This window comes from Sturnus vulgaris, chromosome 5, assembly GCF_052056855.1.
Source record: "Sturnus vulgaris isolate bStuVul1 chromosome 5, bStuVul1.hap1, whole genome shotgun sequence".
Taxonomy (NCBI): Eukaryota; Metazoa; Chordata; class Aves; order Passeriformes; family Sturnidae; genus Sturnus; species Sturnus vulgaris.
This window is the reverse complement of record NC_142247.1, coordinates 67,235,781-67,254,633: the sequence shown is the minus strand read 5'-3', so window position 1 is coordinate 67,254,633 and position 18,853 is coordinate 67,235,781. Positions and strand designations below refer to the sequence as shown.

Sequence of the window (18,853 nt, the reverse complement as noted above, 5' to 3'; positions counted from 1 at the left end):
GAGGAACATCTTGAACTAATCTGTAGGATGATTTTAATATGTAAAGGAATGAACCATTTTAACCAAAATCACATCCATTGAACAGAAGATGGATATTATAAAGGCCTTGTCCTGATCCTGTTAGTATTCCTGTCTTTTGGGGCTAACAGCTGACTTGCTGAACAAGAAGAAAATCCAGCAGGTGGGGAAATCTTTGCACATTGAGAATCTCCAGGAAGCTTTGACAGCACCAGGAAAGAGTTCCTCTAGCTCTAATTTAGCCAGCTTCAGAATGAGAGATACTGCAAAGTGCACCAGAGGAGGAGGAATAAAAGGTAGCTTTGAGGAGGAGAAAGGGGTGCATGAGGGAAATCATGAGAATCCACTCCTGGGGGCTATAGGACTCTGATTCCTGCTGCTTTATGCAGAAAAGGCAAAGTCTAGCCTTTAATCAGAGACCTTCAAATGCATGACAGCTTTTAACAGAAGACAGCAAAGGCTAAAGAAAGAAAAGAAAGAACTCAACCCACCAGGCACCAAATTTAAACTGAACTAAACTCTGGTGAACCCTGTCAGGGAATCTGTGCTCAAAAAGGAAATTAGGGAACCCGAGGTCTCAGGAGTTCTTGACGTGAGGAGGAAGAACAGGTATTTATGATACTGCAAATGCCTCTACATGAAAACTGAAGTCTAGCAGAAGTGACTTTCTGACAGCACCACTTGGAAGGAAATGTATTTGCTTTAATTTGTGCAGTGCAACCTCCTCCACACTCAAACCACAGAAGCTCTGAGCCCAAATCAGCTTTATGAACAGGAAACAGTGTTTTAGTTTAAGAATGTTAAATTTTTTGGCTCAGGAAATTGTTGTTTCAGTCTTTATTATAACCAAGATGAAAGTTATCACATATGCATAGTATGTAAACTGAGAAGAGTTTGCATATCTGAGTACCTTAGTATTGGACCAGTGTGTTGACACTATGAGATGACTGAAAGAATAACTTAATGTTTTCTGAAAGGTCTGAAATGCAAATCTTTCAAATCAACAAGATCAGGACGACCAGTGAGCTCAGACTTGAATGCTTGCCAGGTTTTCTAATATATTTCTTTCTCACTTTAACACAGTTTTAATTTGGCATCCCTGAAGATTATGGATGGCTAATTCACAGATCTACTGACTTTAAAGGCATAAAGGGGCTATAACTGACTTTCCAACTTGGCCTCTTTTATAAGCAAGCAAAAAGACCTTCCTGTATTAATTCCCACTTCAAGACTAACAGTTTAGCACTAAGAACTTAGGAATCTTTGCACTGGGCTAAAACAAAAGCTCCTGTAGCCCATGTCTGTCATTATTCAGTCTCTGACAGAGGTCATCTGTGTACACTTAAGGAAGCACAGGTATAACAGTCAAGAGAACCCCATCAGCATAAGTAAGTTGTTGCTTTCATGTGTAGTTAAAAAGTCAAGCCTCAATGGAAAAACAAACTGAATTTTGGGAGAGAAAATTCATTTTGCAAGACAAACTTATCTCCAAATAATAAAGATGGCATTGTGAGATCTCAGATACATTTTGCTTTCCTCCTATGTGTTGCAAAGAAAAAAGTGTCTCTTTTTGGAACAGACACAGAGCAGACTCTTGTGGAAATAAATGAGGGAGGACAGCTTGGCAAGAACCAGAGAACAAACCAGCAGCACCATGTTTTCCTCTCTCGCTGACATAGCACCTTGTTCGAGTTCAGTTACAGAGCAGGCTGTGAATAAAATTATGACTAAAATTTCAGTCCTGTGAGAAACATGGATAAAACAGCCTGAACTGCTGGAGTCTCCCCCTAGACATTTAGGTGTGATTATTTTAATGAAACAGTTAGATTATATGGTTATGCATGTGATCTGGTTATTTAAAGGCCATTTAAAAGTCATTTTATTAAAAAAAAAAAAACCCAAAAAACCAAAAAACAAACCAAAAAACCCCCAAATTTTTTGAACATTATTTCTCTCTTCCTATATGTTTTAGATGTCTAAAACAGATCAGTTGAATCCCTCCTTAAAAGTGTAATTCTTCTTTTTTATTATAAAATATGACTTTCCAAAGATGCAGACCTCCACACTGTGGCTTCAGGTTATGTCTGTTGAGGTGAATCCCATCCTCAAATGCTTCTTTTTCTTGATTTGTATGGAAAAGATGAGGCTGTGGAATAAAATGACCAAAAGAAGCACCAGTTCCTTCGTAGTCACAGAAGTGGTGAAAAGTACAAATCACTACAAATACTTCTCTACCCCCACCCCACCCCCTAAAGTTCACAAGTCTTTTCTGAACTGAAGAAAGAAAGATTATCTCATAGAAAGGGCCATGGTGAGAGACTTCTTGATCTTCCAGACTGAGTGGGAGTCAAGACAGTTTTGGTCTTTTAGAGGCACATGAGGCAAATTAAATATTACTTTCACTGTTGGTATTAATCACAATCAAAAGGCTCCAATAGAAATCCATTCATTTGACTTGAAGTGGAGAGAATTACTTGCCTGCTTAGGAAAGGTTTTTATGTGGTGTCAGTCTGAAGTGTCTGAGATGAACTGCAAGTATTTGGTTAACTGCAAGGAGTTAGTCAGGAAAACTGAATGATACTAGAGACCCAGAGGCAAAACAATTTACATAGTTGTGAAACCAGCTAAGCCTTTGCAGTTGCTCTCCACACACTTAGTTGGGCTGGAGAAACACATGACCTCAAGGGCTCGGGGCACAAGGTTCTCAGCCTGGAGCCAGCAGGAGGTTTGTGGACAAGAGTGAGGAGATCACTGCCTACGTGCCAGGCACCAATCCAGATCCTGTTATACTCTCTACAGCCCCAAAGGTCCTCTGAGACATTGCAATTTTACTCCAGAAGAATGTGCCTGAGCTGAGAAAATAACTGTTTTGTAATTTCAGGTATTCTTGCCTGCTGCCACTCTGAAAAAGTCAGCAAGGGTCTTAGAAGTTCAAGAGGACCATCTCCTAAAGATGCAGGAGGCAACAAGAAGCTTGCTAGGCAATCTGTACAAACTCTTTGAAAATTTCAGGGAGGAAAGTGGCTTAGAAATATCAGAAGGATGTCATTAAACTGTTCCCGGGTTCTGCAGTGGAATGGGAGGATTAAACAAACAGAGGAAGAGGTCCAGGCCCCAAAGCATTACTGATAGCAATGAGGACAAGAGCCTTGGAAAAGTCTACAAATACCTCTGACCACCAGACAATGGCAAGCTCCTTCCCTGCATCTCAGTAGAAGGGAAGTGAATTGACCCTGGTACCAAGGGAGGTTGAGCAGGAACCAGGAAAATGCCATAGTGAATCTCCTCATTGTGGAAATGCCCCCAGACTGAGGTTTAGCCAAGGCTGCTGCCTTCAGTTGCTTTGCTAGAGAAGACCAAGGCCTAGTGAAGAGCAATGAACAGGGAGAATAAAGTGTTATCAGTAACTGTTTACTCAGGAAAGGCTTTGAACTGATTTGTTTTTGTTGCAATAATCAACTTGGGAAGCACTGTGACCCTTGAAGGAGTTTTTATTGATCATAGCAGAATAGGCCATTAATAGAGAAGAAATTATCAGAGAAAAAGACATTTCTGCCATTCTCAATACTGTTTTCATCAAAGCCCTTTTCACCAGCAATAGCTCTGTCTTTTACTTATACTCTATTTTATTTTCAAACCAATGCTATTTTCTTCACCTAAGTCCTTTACTTTGATAGAAACTAAACATTTCCTTTAATGAGCATAAGAGATAATAATGTGAAGCATTAGTTGGAACCATCATGCAACAAAAACTCAATGCCATTTTAAAACACTTAATGCACAGACTGATGTTTGCTCTCACTAAAGAGCGTAAGATTAGAGGTGCTACAACTTCGAAAGAAAGCATTATCCCACTGATGAGATAGTGCTTTCCTTTGTGCTAATCACACAGTCTAAAACATGTCTTTGTATCTATTTCTTATGTTAAAAACCGTAACAGAATGTTTCTGTAATAGGTGACAAAGAAAAAGTAAAAACAATCCTCGGACTCTGTTTTTTTCAGGAGCATTACTCTGAATCTTTCCAGAGGCAATGAATGTTTCATGGCTTGATGGCCAATTCAGCAGACTGGAAGATCTCTCAGACTGAGAAGTGTGTCAGTTTCAGACCACTAGAGAAGGCACAGATACATAGATACACTGGCCTGAGACTCACAGTTTTCCAAATCCAATCAGCAGTCTCAGGTTCATCACAGTTGTGGCCAGACCAGATTGTAAGCAAAGCTGTGTCAAGCTCAGGGGGTGAGAAATTAATTGGGATGAAAGAACTTCAGTGTTAGTCATTAGCTAAAGCAGAAATGAACTTAAGCCATAAAAATAAATATTTAGGCTAGACACTAGGGGAAAATGTTCTTGTCATAATGGTACTGGGACATAGGGACATGCTGTCTGAGAGAGTTGTGGAGTCTTTACCTTCACAAGATTTCAAGAAAAAGTAACTTTATTCCAGGAGTGACACAACAATACTGACTCTGCTTTGGGGCAGGAGATAGATTGAATTGTCTCTTCTGGCATTATTTATGTTGCACAGCCCCTGTATTTCCTGTATTTACAAGCTATCTCTGTCCTTGGAGCTTGTAGCAGTGCAGTTACACTGATTTACACCAGCTGGGGGATTGGGACAGGTCATGACTCATGTCCTCATGCCATCAGCTCCTCATCAGCTTCCTACTGGTGATGGCCAAGCTCAGAGTGCAGCAGCCACTCCATGAGAGGGGCAAGTGAGATGTTTCATCACAGTGCAAAGATTTTGCTGCAAAGTCCTCTCTGCTGCTGGAGTAAGGCTAAGGGAAGGAAAAGGCTGACTTAGAAAACCCAAAGCTGCAGATGTTATTATCTCTTGAAGCTATTAAATGATGGAAGTGCAGCACTCCTGACAGATTGAACAGCATTGCCAGTTGCTGTAAAGAAGACCAGCTCCACTGTTTGTTGCTAATTTATCACAATCTAGTATTTGACCTACTGAATCCTGAATTAAATTTTTATAAATTTGTGAACTATTTATACTGTATGAAAAATCAATATCTTTTTATTGTTCACCTGATTTAGGACAGGTAAAAGGAATATTTCAGTATTCTCCAGGGTAAATGCAGAGAGGCCTTGAATGATGAAAGACACAGTATCTTTTGAATGGAAGAAAAACTTCAGGATAGAAAGGAAAGAGTGTAATTTACATGATATATCCTTCCTATCCATGACATGAATATTTTTTTCAGAAACTCATGACAAAACATAATGTTCGTTTAGAAGACAACATCTAATTCTTTATCACTCTTTAAGAAAAAACTATTAATTTGGAAAAATTTTTCTTTCTGAATTTCTTTGCATTTTGTATGAGCCATAAAACCTCAAAGGAGTTATTTGAATTTCAATACCATCTCACACTTTTATTAAAATATACTATAACCCTGCTTCAGTAATTAACATGAAGATACGACTCTTAGTCTAAAAACTGAAATATCTCTAGTTATTTCAGATTTTCCCTAAGTATGCTTTTGATTAAATAATTACTGAACAGCAGTGTTAACAATTTATCTGTGATAGAGAGCACGTCACAAATTTCCTACTCACGTTCCTGCAGTTTATGCTTTTGCCGATGTGTTTTATGAGTATTTATTAAAGATGACGCCTTGAGTTAATAACATAAACTACCTACTAGTTTCATAATCATCACTGCAGTGCAGAAAGCTTTAGAGTTACGGGAGTTCTGCATTGACGACGTCAACAGATTTACTGCATTCATTTCCTTATGCAAATATTCCAAAAACATACATAAGTTTATAACCTTATATAGCGTGCTGCCTACACATGAGGGTATCAAAGCCTGTGAACACGCAGAGTAGACTTTAAAGTTGACAGCACAAGTCATGCTGCTCCTTCCTTTCTTGTTTCCCTGTTGTCCTAATATTAGAACAGATTTAATGCTTGGTTTTTGCAGACACATAGGGACCTCTGCACAGCCCCTAGAGCAAGAGGGGAGGCTGCTCATGGTCTTTACATGCTGTGTCTGTCTTTACTGAAGTCACTCATAAGGAGTCTGCATGTGATCTAAGCAGACACTTGTGATGCATTCTTGCCCTGTATATGTACGTGATTTGCCCCTGTATGGCAGAGCTGGCCTCTCTCTTGCAGCACAACCTTGTTTGCTCTTGCAATTTGTCCGTTTTCCCCTCTCTTCCCCAAGAGGAGCTGATGCTGATGCTCTGACTGCCTCTGCTGCACCTCACCACCAGAGGTTTGCAAAACACAGACCCTGGGATGGGAATCCTGAATTATGTTCAGGTCACTGAGAGAAGAAGAGGGTTCAAAGGGACCCCAAAAGGTTTGATCTTGATCTTCCTTTGGTATTACCCAAACCAAGATCAATTTTAATTACGTCTTATCTAACTCAAGTCTTGGGTAACTTTTTTCTAGACACTTTGGTGACAGCAACTTCCTCGATTTCCCAGCAGTTTATTCTGTCTTATTCCTTACAATTAAAAGCTTTTCCTGAGGTCTAGTCTTCTGTGTGACAGTTTAAGCCTTTTACTTACCCGTGACAATTCTATTTGTTCCACACAATTCTCCATGTTGGTATTCTGTGCACTCCAAGAGATTAATAGTATTTTTAAAAACATAATTCTCAAAACTGGGCACCATACTCTGAAAGTGGCCCTACTAGTGTTGAGTAGAGATTAATCTTTACATTCTGTATCTTGAAGACAATATTCCTGTTTGTTAATCCTAGTAGAAAATTTCCTTTTTCCACAGCAATAAGAAACCATGGTGTTGAGCCATGCTCTGCTTCTGAGCTTCCATAGCCTTAAACCTATTCCTGTTGCACTGTTACCTGGCCTGTGGCTCATCTCCCATATTTGTGGTAACATCTTTGTGAATAATTTTATAAGTCTGTTTTCCTCCAAGGATTACTTTGGAAGCCAGAATCTGACAATATTAATATATAGCTGATCTGAAAAAGCCCAAAACTTATTGGAACTTGGAAGACATGATAATCAAGTTAGCTATCAATAATTCTCTACCTACTTCTATGGCAAACAGATAGTCAATTATACATCAAAATAATGTAAAAACCCTAATACATAATAATAGTCAGCAATCAGCAATAAAGTTTGGTCAATTCTTTTGGTCAGGTACAGTCTGGACCACTTTCATTGAACACTGCATGGAACTATGCATAATTTTGCAGAAAAATATGTCTTAATTAAACATGGAGAGTATCTGGAATCGATACAGATGAAGAATGCACTCGCATTAATCTTATTGAAAGAATTTACATTTTATTTTAGGAGAAGAGCAGTACAGAGAGTTCCAGTCACATCTTGAAGTCCTTCTGCTACTGCTATCATGGAAGTTTTGCTGAGAAAGGACTATAGGATACAAGGCCTGCATTTCAAGTGAGTATTTTTTATTAATAAATAAGCATAGGTGAATTAATACGTGCAAAATAATTTTGGCATGTATAATAATGGAAATAGCTAGAAAAAATATTGAATGGATTAGCACACTTAATTGGTCTTAGGTTGCCTAATGAACAATTAGCCTTGTGTTTAATCCCTCTCAATCCATTTGTCTTTGCAGCTCTCACTCTCTAAAGATAAACATAGATTATTCCAAATGTGCTTTTATTTTTGAAAACTACTTGTATTAGTATTTAATTGTAATCATTGGCATGGAAACCATCTCATAAATGGGCATGGACAAAAATGGGACATGCTAGAGGACCTATTACTTGGTGTTTTTAAAAAAGTGTTGCAAAAAAATTGAAGTATGCTAAAATATTACTGATATAAGTCCTGTCAATTAAATAGAGATTAATCTACCTGGAAACTGTTTTTTAAGGCCTTGGGAACACACTGTTGGCCATTCAATAAGTAGCATTACAATGCCAGGCCCTGCTGACCATGATCAGACAGTGAATTTTAGGTGCTTGATTTATTTATTATGATCTAGGTTCAATAGCCAACATACCAGTTGAGTACTTGGGGTTGCCTATACTACAAGGGGAAAGAAAAAAACCCATCAGGATGCATCCCTGGGTTGCCTGAATATGCCTCTCTATGTCTTCCTATTTCAGACTAGAAAAAATTTCTGTCACATGGACACCAATCTTCCCCTTCACCCAGTACATCCAAGGAGTGATTATTTATCTGTCCCAATGTAACCAAGTTAGACAAAGAAAAGGGACTTCTCTCATACATAATGGTGGCTTGTGCTCTGTAGACTCAGGCCAGTTAAATCTTCAAAGCAGCTGCTTACCTGTTCAGGGGGAATTCAAGGCTTGGAAGTTAATGGTCAGGAAAAAGTAAGTTGGACTGGATGTGTTTTAATTCACTGAGATATAATAAAACAGCATGTTTATTTATTTGAAGTCTAGAGGAAACTTTTTTTTGCAATATTAAGCTGCTCCATGAATTACTACACATACATGAGCTTTTTATTTTTTCCTTCCTGAGGTTTTTTTTTTCCTTTTTTATTTTTAGCAGTAACTAATACTCTTTTATGCATGAACCTAACAGATGTAAAGGGTTCTCTAAGGAGCCTTTTGAGCAAGTACCTGTGGCAGCTTCATTAGGACCTCTCTGACATTATCCAGGTCCTGGACATTTTGGGAAATATTCTAGACTGGCCAGGGAAAAGTTTGAGTCTTAATAAAAGAAGATAAATTAATCAAGTGAGGCACAAAGTGTGTCTACGGGTCATGAAGTTCTGGATTCTTGCCTAATGCCACATTCATCAGGCTTAATGTAGATGAAGTCTTTGTGGGTTTGCCAGCAGCAAAGTCGAACATCTCACTTGAGATGTGACTCTGTGATGATGAGCCTGAAAGCACGAGCAGCTTCTGCCTTCCCGTGGGCCTGCAGCTGGAACCCCCAGATGAGTACCCATCACACATCTGTACCCATCACTCAGCTCTGCAGCACTCACCACGCATTTCATGCTTGGGGTTGGTCTGGAGGCTTCCCCTCTACAAAGCTCCTGCACATGGCAGACAATGCAGCAGCCAAGCATCTCCTGTCTTTGGCAGTGACTGAACCAAGACAAGCCATGACCCACACAGACCCTTCTGGCAAAGACAAAGAAATAGGTTGTTCAGACTGCCTTATTTTTTTTATTCTGAAAGATTAATGTGGGTGTGAGGGCTGACAACTATTTGGTTGGAGGTAGATGTGGTTGCAAACTTGGAATCACCACAAGCAGTCAAGAAAAAAGATAGCAAATTGAAACATGACAGGACAAGGACATCACTGTGACTCTGTGCAGATCCTGAGAATCCTTTGGATGAAATGCTGGCTAGAGTGAGGCTTGGAGAACAGAAAAATAATAGTACAAAGGATTTCTGTGAGAAATGTTGTATTCAAGACAAAGGAGGTCACGCCTTTCATTGTCTGTACTCATATTTTGGGTATGGGTCCAGACGAGCTACTGGAGAAGGCAAAAAGGAAAACAGCAAGAAAAACAAGCTACTTAAAAAAGCAAATGTCAAAAGAAAACCAGTTACTTCACTGAGTCAGAAGGAGATGACTGAGGGGAACACTACCTAAATGAACATTAAACAGCCAAAATCTAATCCCTTTCCAATATAAAAGGCTGGAATGGAAAAAAAGATACTGAATTGCTTCGTATTTCCATAGTAGAGAGGATAAGAGTGATAGGCTTGGTTGCAAAAAGTGGGATTTAGTTAAACTTCTGTCCATAAGAGCAGTGAAGCACTTAAGATACGTGCTTTTGCAGGAGGCTGGGAAGTGTCTGTCATTGCAGATTTTAAGGTAATCATTCAACAAGCATCAGTTAATAAAGACTTAAAGACAGTTCATGCCACCTTTGGAGGGGGAGGTCCTTACTGGTGTCATTATGTGTGGAACTATAAATGCTGCATTCAGGCACAGGGAACGTTGTGTACAATCTTTGAAAATGAAGAATCTCACATAAAAAGGGCTTCTTTCCATCCATTTCTACCCTAATGGACACTGCAGTCTCTCAGGATAAGTTCTAATTGGAACCTTGTGCCCTCGCCAGGAAATCACAGGGACTAAGAACCCCTATTACTCTGCAGCTGCTCCCTGGACATTGATTTAAGGTAGTTAGGTCTAAATGCAACTATTTGTCTGCTTCCTTCCTTAAAAAAATGTGGAATAGACAGGCAGATAAGTAGAAGTAATGTAAGACTTGACTTCATCTTACCTTATCTTATTTGGCCAAAAGACCTACATTTTAGGGAGAGGAAGCATCTCCCAGAGAAAAGAAGCCAACAGGGCATGGCTGGGTCACACCCCTCCTTGCTACTGCAAGCTTCAATTTACATTCCACCCTTTAGCCAAAAACCTGATATACAAATTAAATCCCAGCTCCCAGGGCCTGATGTTACTTCCAGAATAAACTCATCCTTTCTTCATACTGAATAATGCCACTAGGAATATGTTTATCTGAGCTTGATACTCAAGGTATTAGCATTAATCGCTAAGCTTTGTCCTGGACACCTGCTTCTGCGAAAAATATCTTGTTTAGATGACTAATATTATTGAGAATTTCATAATCCCTAGAAGCCTCAAAAATGTCAATGACATAATAATAATAAAGCATCAAACTTTATTCATCAGACGCCTCTAATGCTGTTGAAGTGTCGGATATTTCCAAGAGTTTTTCAATCTCTGTTAAAATAGAAACACCTTTCCCACATATTCCTTGCCTTTAACAAATGATGGTTCTTTTAACCTCCTTCTCCCCTCTTTGTTTGCTCAGAGGATCAAAGCCTTTTTATTTATTTCTTTTTCCTCCCAAGCAGTTTCTGGAGTGTTGAAAAAGCACCACCAGTATACTGAGTTTACATTACAAACAAGTTAAAATTCCCAGTCTGTCAGAGCTTTTCTCCTAGGATACCAAGGAAAGCAAAGTTCAGCTAAACTGCACAATTAATCGGAGATCACTTCTGAGTGAAGAAGAAAAGATTGCTTTAAGCAGAGATTTAAAGTCCACTTCAGAAAGGAAAGTTATTATTCTGTGAAAGTTATCTGATTTTATTTGTATTCCTGGAGTGCCTCCATTAAGTCATGTTCCCTTTTCACCCATAAAATCATCTTAATGAATCAGCTGTGGGATTGGCCATATGTAAATGCACCTTATGACAGCTACAATGACAAGTGAATGGATGAAAAAGACACGGTCTGCATGTTGCTTTTGTTGGAACAGCAGTGGGGTTTGTTCTGCTTTTAAGACCTGAGGTGGACAGTTTCTTTTCTTGGTTATGAAGTAAATGCCTTTTTCTTTTTTTTTTTTTTCTTTTTTTCCTCTTTTTTTGAGGTAAATGTATTTCTTAATAATGGTGTAATAAAGAAGCTTGAGCTGTGTGGTTTAGGAGTATTTGACTAAAACAGACTTGAGTTTTGGTCTACCATTTCCACACAATTTCTCTCCTTGTCCTCAATTTCTGAGAGCAGAGACTTGCCTGGTAACTCACCCTGACCATCCATCAGTGCAGGATGAGCTTGCACCTGTTTAATAAAATGCATTGTCTGCTGATCTCTGGTATTGTCAGGGCTCTTCTAAAGCCATGGCGGCTGCAAGGACCAAAATGAGCAGCACAATTAAGAGACCCCGAGGGAATACAGTGAAATGCTTGCAAGGTAGATTTAACAAGTGTACTTTAATGTATTCTTACAGTGTTTGGAGAATATCTAAGAAGATTCCTATAAACTTTGCAAATTTTCTAGTAAAATATTATTTTATGGACAAGTATTTCATAATAAGGAAAACAAGAAACTGAACAGACTCTGTGCAAATAACACACTGTAAGGTCTATTAGGTTTTGTAAGGTGTCCTTTTCACACGATTTTGCCAAGGTTTAATCCAATATTACTACATTGATGCCACACGTGGGTGTTTTTCTCCCCTGCTTTTTGCAAGGCAGAGTTAAATACTGGTAAAACACATCTGCTACAAGGTAAAATCAAGACATTTAATTTGTGCTATTACAGAAATATCTGGAAGTTCTACAACGGAACCAAATGCAGTTTCAGTTGACATGCAGTGAAGATCTTTCTGACTAAAGTTTTGTAAAAATGTAATTAAAAATCTGTAATGAAAAGCAAAGAAGTCCATAGTCATATTCTTGACTGGTGACACTCAACAATCAAATACACATAATTTCACAAACACTTATAAGGAAGCTTTTTGAAAACTGATTTTTCATGGCAAAAACAATTATATTTTTTGCATAAAAATATCAATTTTTAAATGGTCTTGCAGAGAAAGATAATTTTTGACATTTCTTTGCCACGTGAGCCAATCCAAGCATACTATTTTAATACCTCAGCACTGAACCCTACATGTGTTATTGCACACTATTTTTATTTTTCTTTTTTCCTCTTTCCTTTTGTCTATTTATCTGCTTTCTCTTGTCATAAAAATATGTGATGACACGTGTTTTATGATGATAAATGATAATAGAATAGATGGATAAATGAAAGATGGATAGATAGATAGATAGATAGATAGATAGAATAGATAAATGAAAGGGAAGAAATAATCATTCTGTGGGTTCTGGAAACCTCCCCAAAATTTGCTTCTTGATTTTTATCACATTTCTTGCTATGTGAGTCTAACAGTAGGGCAGCCAATTTCTGCTAAGCATTACAAATGCAATATTTTTAAACACTAGCAGAGCATGTCTTCTCATTCTTTCCTGATAATTTCTTCACTATATGGTGCAACCAGTGTGAATTAAATTAATAATAACAATATAATATATAATGATTATAAAGCAATACAGCAATTGCTAGGCAGTAAATACTGGATCCAAAAATACCTCAGCCAAAAATCTCTTACAAAACACACATGCAGAAGTGTTCCCTCAAGCACAGCTGCAGGTGTGCCATCGTGGAGGCTTGGCACATACAACCTGGGGACAGTTTGGGATCTAAGGAGACTTAATCAGAGCCATGTTATGGAAAACAGACACCCATCCTGATGTGGTGAGCTGTACTTTTAACTGCTCAAGGTCAACAAGGTCAATACTGGTCCAGGAGCCTCTCAGAGAACCCTGGACAAGCTTCCCATAGGCTGCTTTCCTCACCAGGAAGGAGGAGTGGATTTAACCTGCATTGCTATAACAGAGACAATTTCTGTACCAGCCCTGCTATTACATGTCTGTGCAGCAGGGAGTCACACCACTGATGAAACAATACTTAGGAACTTTTAGGGCTGAAAAAGTTTAGGAATATATTTAGGGATAAATTTTAGGAATCTAGGTGTGAAACAATATTTTGTAAGATTTTCAAATGGTGTCCCATCCTACACCTCAGCATCAGTTTGACCACACAGTGTTCAAAGCCTGTTGTGAGCCATAAATATCCCTTTAGTGTTAGATTTGGCATCTGACACATTAATTTTGCTGGAAGAGGTTTAGAATCTCTCAGTATAATCACACTGCCCCTTGTTGCCCACTTATCTCAGCCAGCTTCTGAGCAGGGCTCATTCCAGAGAAGAATCCCAGTGGTGCAGAAAGCCAGGCTCGGTGAGCTGCCCGCAGCATCCTCCTTCAGAGAGCAGGGGCAGGACCTGGGTCAGCTCAGCAATGTCCTTGGGAGGAGCAGCCACCACGACCCACAGAGGCTGAGGCTCTGCAGAGCCCCAGCTCATGCAGTTATGTGCCCGTGTGTCCCTTCTCCAGATGCAGCATTCAGGCAACACAAAAATTGTCCCTGGTTTGTGTGTGGGCTCGTTAGTGGAGCTTTTCATGGGAGTGGAAGTTACTGTTGAAGTTTTACTGTATTTCTCAGCTGAGGCTGCTGCTAGGCTCTACATTCTGCACATTATCCATTTTCTCTCTGTCTTCCACCAGCATGTGATGTTCTAGACAAAGATTTTTCTCAGTTTTCAGGTTCCCTTCAGCTCTTTCCTCCTGGCAAACCCAGGCCCAGCTCCTTCTCTGTACCAGTGGGAGGTGACTTTTCTGTACCTCCCACACCCTTTGATACTCTTTTCCTTCCTTCCTTCCTTTTTTTTTTTCTGTCAATCCCTTCTCCCAGCCTTTGTCAGTGCTTTTCCTCTGATGTCATGCCAGTCCCAATCCTTTCATTTTGCTTCCCTATTTTATTCTTCCCTTTGTTCTCTCCTCAAGCACTTCTCATTTTCTCAAGATCGTTTTTTGTTTCTTCTCACTGGCATACTCTACCTCCCCTATTTAGCACCCATTCTTTCAGGTACCTTGTTCCTTAAAGTACCCTTTAGTACTAACACATTCATCTTTCTCCACATGAAAAACCAATTATCACATTATTTCTCCTTATACAGTTCTATCCTATGAATTTGCTGACTTTGTGGTCATGCACTTAGCTTTTGACTTCTCTCTTGTGTAGACTTGCTTGATTTTCTTCTGGAATTTGACAATGTCTCCATTGACTTCACCACCTTCATCTGCCTTAAAATCTCTTCTTCCCACAACAGGCTTATCATTTAATTTACTTTACTTCCAGCTTGAATAGTCATTTGAGTATCTCTACTGATTTTTTTTGCCTTTTCTATCAAGCAATTTTCTTCTCTTTATTTTTCCAATTTTGTCTTGTACAGACATATTTTCCTCAATCTTTTTTTCGTTTTCACAACTTTTTTCCCCTTCTCTAGTCACTTTCCTAATGGAGAATTTCAAGGTCTGACAGCATCCACCTAATGTCTAAGTTTCCATTTCATCCATGAAAAGTTTATCAATCATTCCCTCTCTACACACCTTGATTGATGCATATTTGATCTAATTTATATACTTGGGGGATCATGCTATTTCCCTTTGGATGCACTGGGAAAGTGACCTTGAAGGTCAAGGTCATCAGTTCTACCAAGTTCAAGCCACTTGCCAGACTTTAAAGTGTTCTGAAGGAAGGCTGCCTCAGTAACTGGGGTTAAAGCCATACTTTTGCATGTGCACGTGTTGGGTCTTAGACAGTGTGGAAAAACTGCTAACCTGATTCTTACATTTTTGGGAAAGTCTGTTGATTTACATGAGGAACCCATACGTTCCTACACAAGCAGTATCATTGCTGACTACATAAATACTCCCATAATCTCAGTACAGCTATGAAAACCAGCATGATAATTGTTCAAACTACATCATTTTATATTTGAGAGGACCAATATCAGATAAAAGCAACATAGTTTTACAGCCTATTTTTTTTTTTTTTTGGTATTTGGTAATTTGCTGTAGCTCTTGTAACTTCTTTTATTTTTGACTTTGATAGGTTCACAGTGATTTATCCTCCATGAAAATTTGCTGCTTTACTCTTAAAAGGCATCTGGAAACAATGGAAACAAGACAGTATATTTCTTGCAGTATTTTTGAAAATCTGCACATCTCTGAAATAAATATCTGAAAACCTCTTAAGGCAATAGATACACCAGCAAATCCATTGAGATCACAGAGGGCATTCTGGGCTTACCTGAAGAAAGTGACCTGAAGAAATTGCACTAATCTGCAATAGTTAAAGCACTCCTAACAATGAACTGTGGCTTTGTCCCAGTGGAAATACCTGACAATTGCATTGAGGCTATTCCCAGGCATCATTGTGCCTTGGAGAATTTTTTTTTTTTGGTCATTTTACTCCTACTGCTAAATTAAACTCAGGATTTTCAGTCAATCTTTATTTTCGTAAAACGAAAAATGTTCCAGTTTTGTTTTTGCTTTTTTTCCTGTCAGTTTAGGGCTGGATTATCAGAGTGAAAATTGTCTTGCTAAATTCATACCAAGAAACAGTCATAGGCAGAGATTTAGGAGGATGGTACCACTGAGGGATTCTGCCCTCCTTTTCTGCCACCTCTGGGCTCCAGGTCCACCACCATGGTTTTGCTCTGGACATTCAGGGCTGGCTGCAGGGGCAGGGTGGCTGATTCTCCCTCTGGTCACCCTGCTTTGTTGGCTGTGGATGCTCCTCCACTGCAAATGCAACCCACTCAGGGATTAAAGCACAGACTTCTTCTCCACACTAGGAGAGAGCAAGAGGAAAATCTCTTTAACTCTCTGACCTGGACTAAGTTCTTGATTAAGCTTTAAGCCAGCTCTCATTTTTTATGTGAGTATTTTTTAATACTCATTTTTTATAATAAGCAGAAAAGTGCCCCAACAGTCAATATTACACTATCTCCACAAGAGCTTATGTATCTTGCCATAGTTATGCACATTCCCACATAGACAGTAATGCTGTCTGATCCTGGAGAGTGTCAAACACCTTGCTGGTGTTCTGTGACATCCTGAGAGTGACTTTACCAATGACAAAAATTCATACTAGCTGATCAATAACTATAGTACAACAAGTTGGAGCAAACAAGGTGCAACAATCCTGATAAAATTTTATAGGACTTTGGAGACAGCTTTCAAAAAGTGACCAGAGAATGAAGTCTCTTCAGTAGGATGCTGTTGGCAAATTTAACAGCCTCATAGACAGGGTCTCACACCCTGTGAAATCTTGAGGCTGGATTCTCAAATTCCACTGCTAAACCAGACTTTTGGTGGGTGCACACCTCATGTGCCTCACCTGAATTCTTGTAGGCAAATAGAGAATTTAGCCGACTGGATTTAAAGGTAAAATTGCAATTTAACACCAGCATAAGCAACATTAGAACCAGGTCTTTCATGTCTTACAGTATTCTATATAGGACTCTGTGAGCCACAGCACAATTTATGTTCTGTAGGACACTGCCATGGGCGAGTTGTGTTCACACAAAACATCCAAATTGTTCTTTCTTTAATGCCTCTACATGTCCCTACACTGCCTTCATTTCCAAATTCAGCTCCACTTATGTAACACAGACCACTGAACTGAATGATAGCATTGTTTGTAATGTATTTATTTTATTTTGGCTTTCCAGTCTGATTTAGTACTTTGCTTTGTCACATTTATTTAACTGTAAAAACATTATGTGAATCCAGAAAGATGCTTTACCCCTGCATCTTGCTTTAGATCCAGTCTTTCAATGATAAAATTAGAATCTTACTCCTAGACAAGGTGTCAACATTGCCTAAAAAACTTTATTCCTTTATTTGTAGAAGCTCATAAGTAGGTCATCAACACAAGTAACCCAGGCAAACATCAACAGTGATTAGAAAAGCTTATTGGATTCAGGATGAAGGTCTAGTTTTAATGTACTTGATACCTATGCCATTTTACTTGTTTTTAAGTTACAGAGCAAATAATATGTTTTCTATTTTGGAGTGTTTTATGTTTTATATATATAGAGAGAGAGATATTGAGAGTAGTGGACAGAATTATTCTTAAAGCAAACCCCAAATAAACAAACAAACAAGAAAAACTCACAGAACTTTAAGTATGAAATATTCCAGTAGAGGAAAATTAACTTGCATTGCTCTTCAAATAATCAGTTCATTAAAATGGATTTGCATGAATTGTTACTGATTTCACTCAAAGGATGAACATTATGGAAATATAAATTTTCTATTAGCTTAATTTTGAATAAAATTAGCTTAATGTGCAATTTTTCCCAATATAACTGGAGAAATTACCTTCTCTTGTAATAAATTCATCAATATAAATAACAGCAGAAGTCATCATGATTTAGGTGCATTTCAAGAAAATTAAAAACATAATTTTCCTAAAATATGTACTTGATCAGGTGGGTTGTGTGATTTTCAAATTGTTTTCATGAATATTTAATCAACATGAGACATATGCAAGCTGAAATAGGTACCAGTCTGTGTCCCAGGCTGTTCTGTTTCACAGTCTTCAAAATGAGTGTTTTTAAAAGCTGATTTAACTAATTAAAAAAACCAAAAAGGAAAACAACAACAACAACAAAAAGAACTAAAATCATCTTCAGCAGGTGGCATAAACTGAGAAAGTAGCCAAAAAACTCACAAACTACCAGCAAATCCTTAGATCAGTTCAATGCAGTATTGGTGAGATACCTGCCCAGTTTTTAATGAATTGGCTGAGTTTTATCAAGATTGCTGAAATGCATGGTTGTGTACATAAAATGATCCACTGAAACACAGTGATACCGTGGGGGGATAAAGCCCCCAAAATCCAACTCTCCCCCCCTAAATTTTAGCTATGCACTGGCACGGAGATACACTTTCTCACACCCACATGTGTCCCGGCAGATCCGTGTGGCTGGCACACACACACGGATGGAAGGTACGTACCCACACACCTCTAGGTCTACAGAGGGTTAGATAAACACTGTCCAGGAATAAAAAACACATTCCTATGAGTCTGCACATATGAAACGTCCACATGCATCCAAGCAAACACAGAAGCACAGATACACACACCTGCACACCCGGAGACACGGGGACATGGGCAAGGCACATCCACAGGCACAGACAGCTCCCAAAGCACACACACCTACACGGCTGCTGTGTACTCACATGGACACACAGATTTGTGGGCAGATATATACATGAGGAAGAGTTACAATGGCTGTATCATCCCTGCTAACCTCTCCTTCCCTTTTGAGATAATCCAATTTTAGGATCCTGGAGAGAGCCAGGTCCCTGCAGGGGAGATATTTCCAGAGGAGCAGAGCACTTCCAATTTCTTTAAGGTTCCCCACCTCTCTCCCCTCTCCCCCAGCAGCAGATCCAGGGAGATGAGCTGGGCACTCAGCATAGCTTTCCCAGCTGCTCGCTTGGCACTTTCCACCCCAGGTTAAGGAAGGGCATAGGATGGCAAGCTTAAGATCTCATCCCTTCACCCCCAAACGCTATGGGAGCAGGAACCTCTGGGCAACATCTGGACACAGTTCCTTCCTGCACATTACCCCCCCCCCCCGCCCCCCAGCTATCGACTACAGGGGTGCCCCTGAACCCTACCCTTCCTCTGCAAGTGTAAAAGCCC

General features: G+C 39.2%; 1 protein-coding gene across 5 annotated transcripts in view; it reads right to left on the bottom strand.

The window, feature by feature from the left end:
- GRM3 (glutamate metabotropic receptor 3) overlaps positions 1-18,853 on the bottom strand; it is a 102,609-nt gene that overhangs the window by 83,242 nt on the left and 514 nt on the right. For 2 of the 5 annotated variants that reach the window (XM_088165889.1, XM_088165890.1), the window contains exon 2: positions 15,747-15,985. The exons of 2 other annotated variants lie outside the window; for them this stretch is intronic. The gene's annotated coding sequence lies outside the window, so the exon portion shown is untranslated. Of the gene's footprint in view, positions 1-15,746; positions 15,986-18,384; positions 18,595-18,853 lie in introns of those variants that run through there. One more of the 5 variants, XM_088165891.1, reaches the window with a different exon arrangement.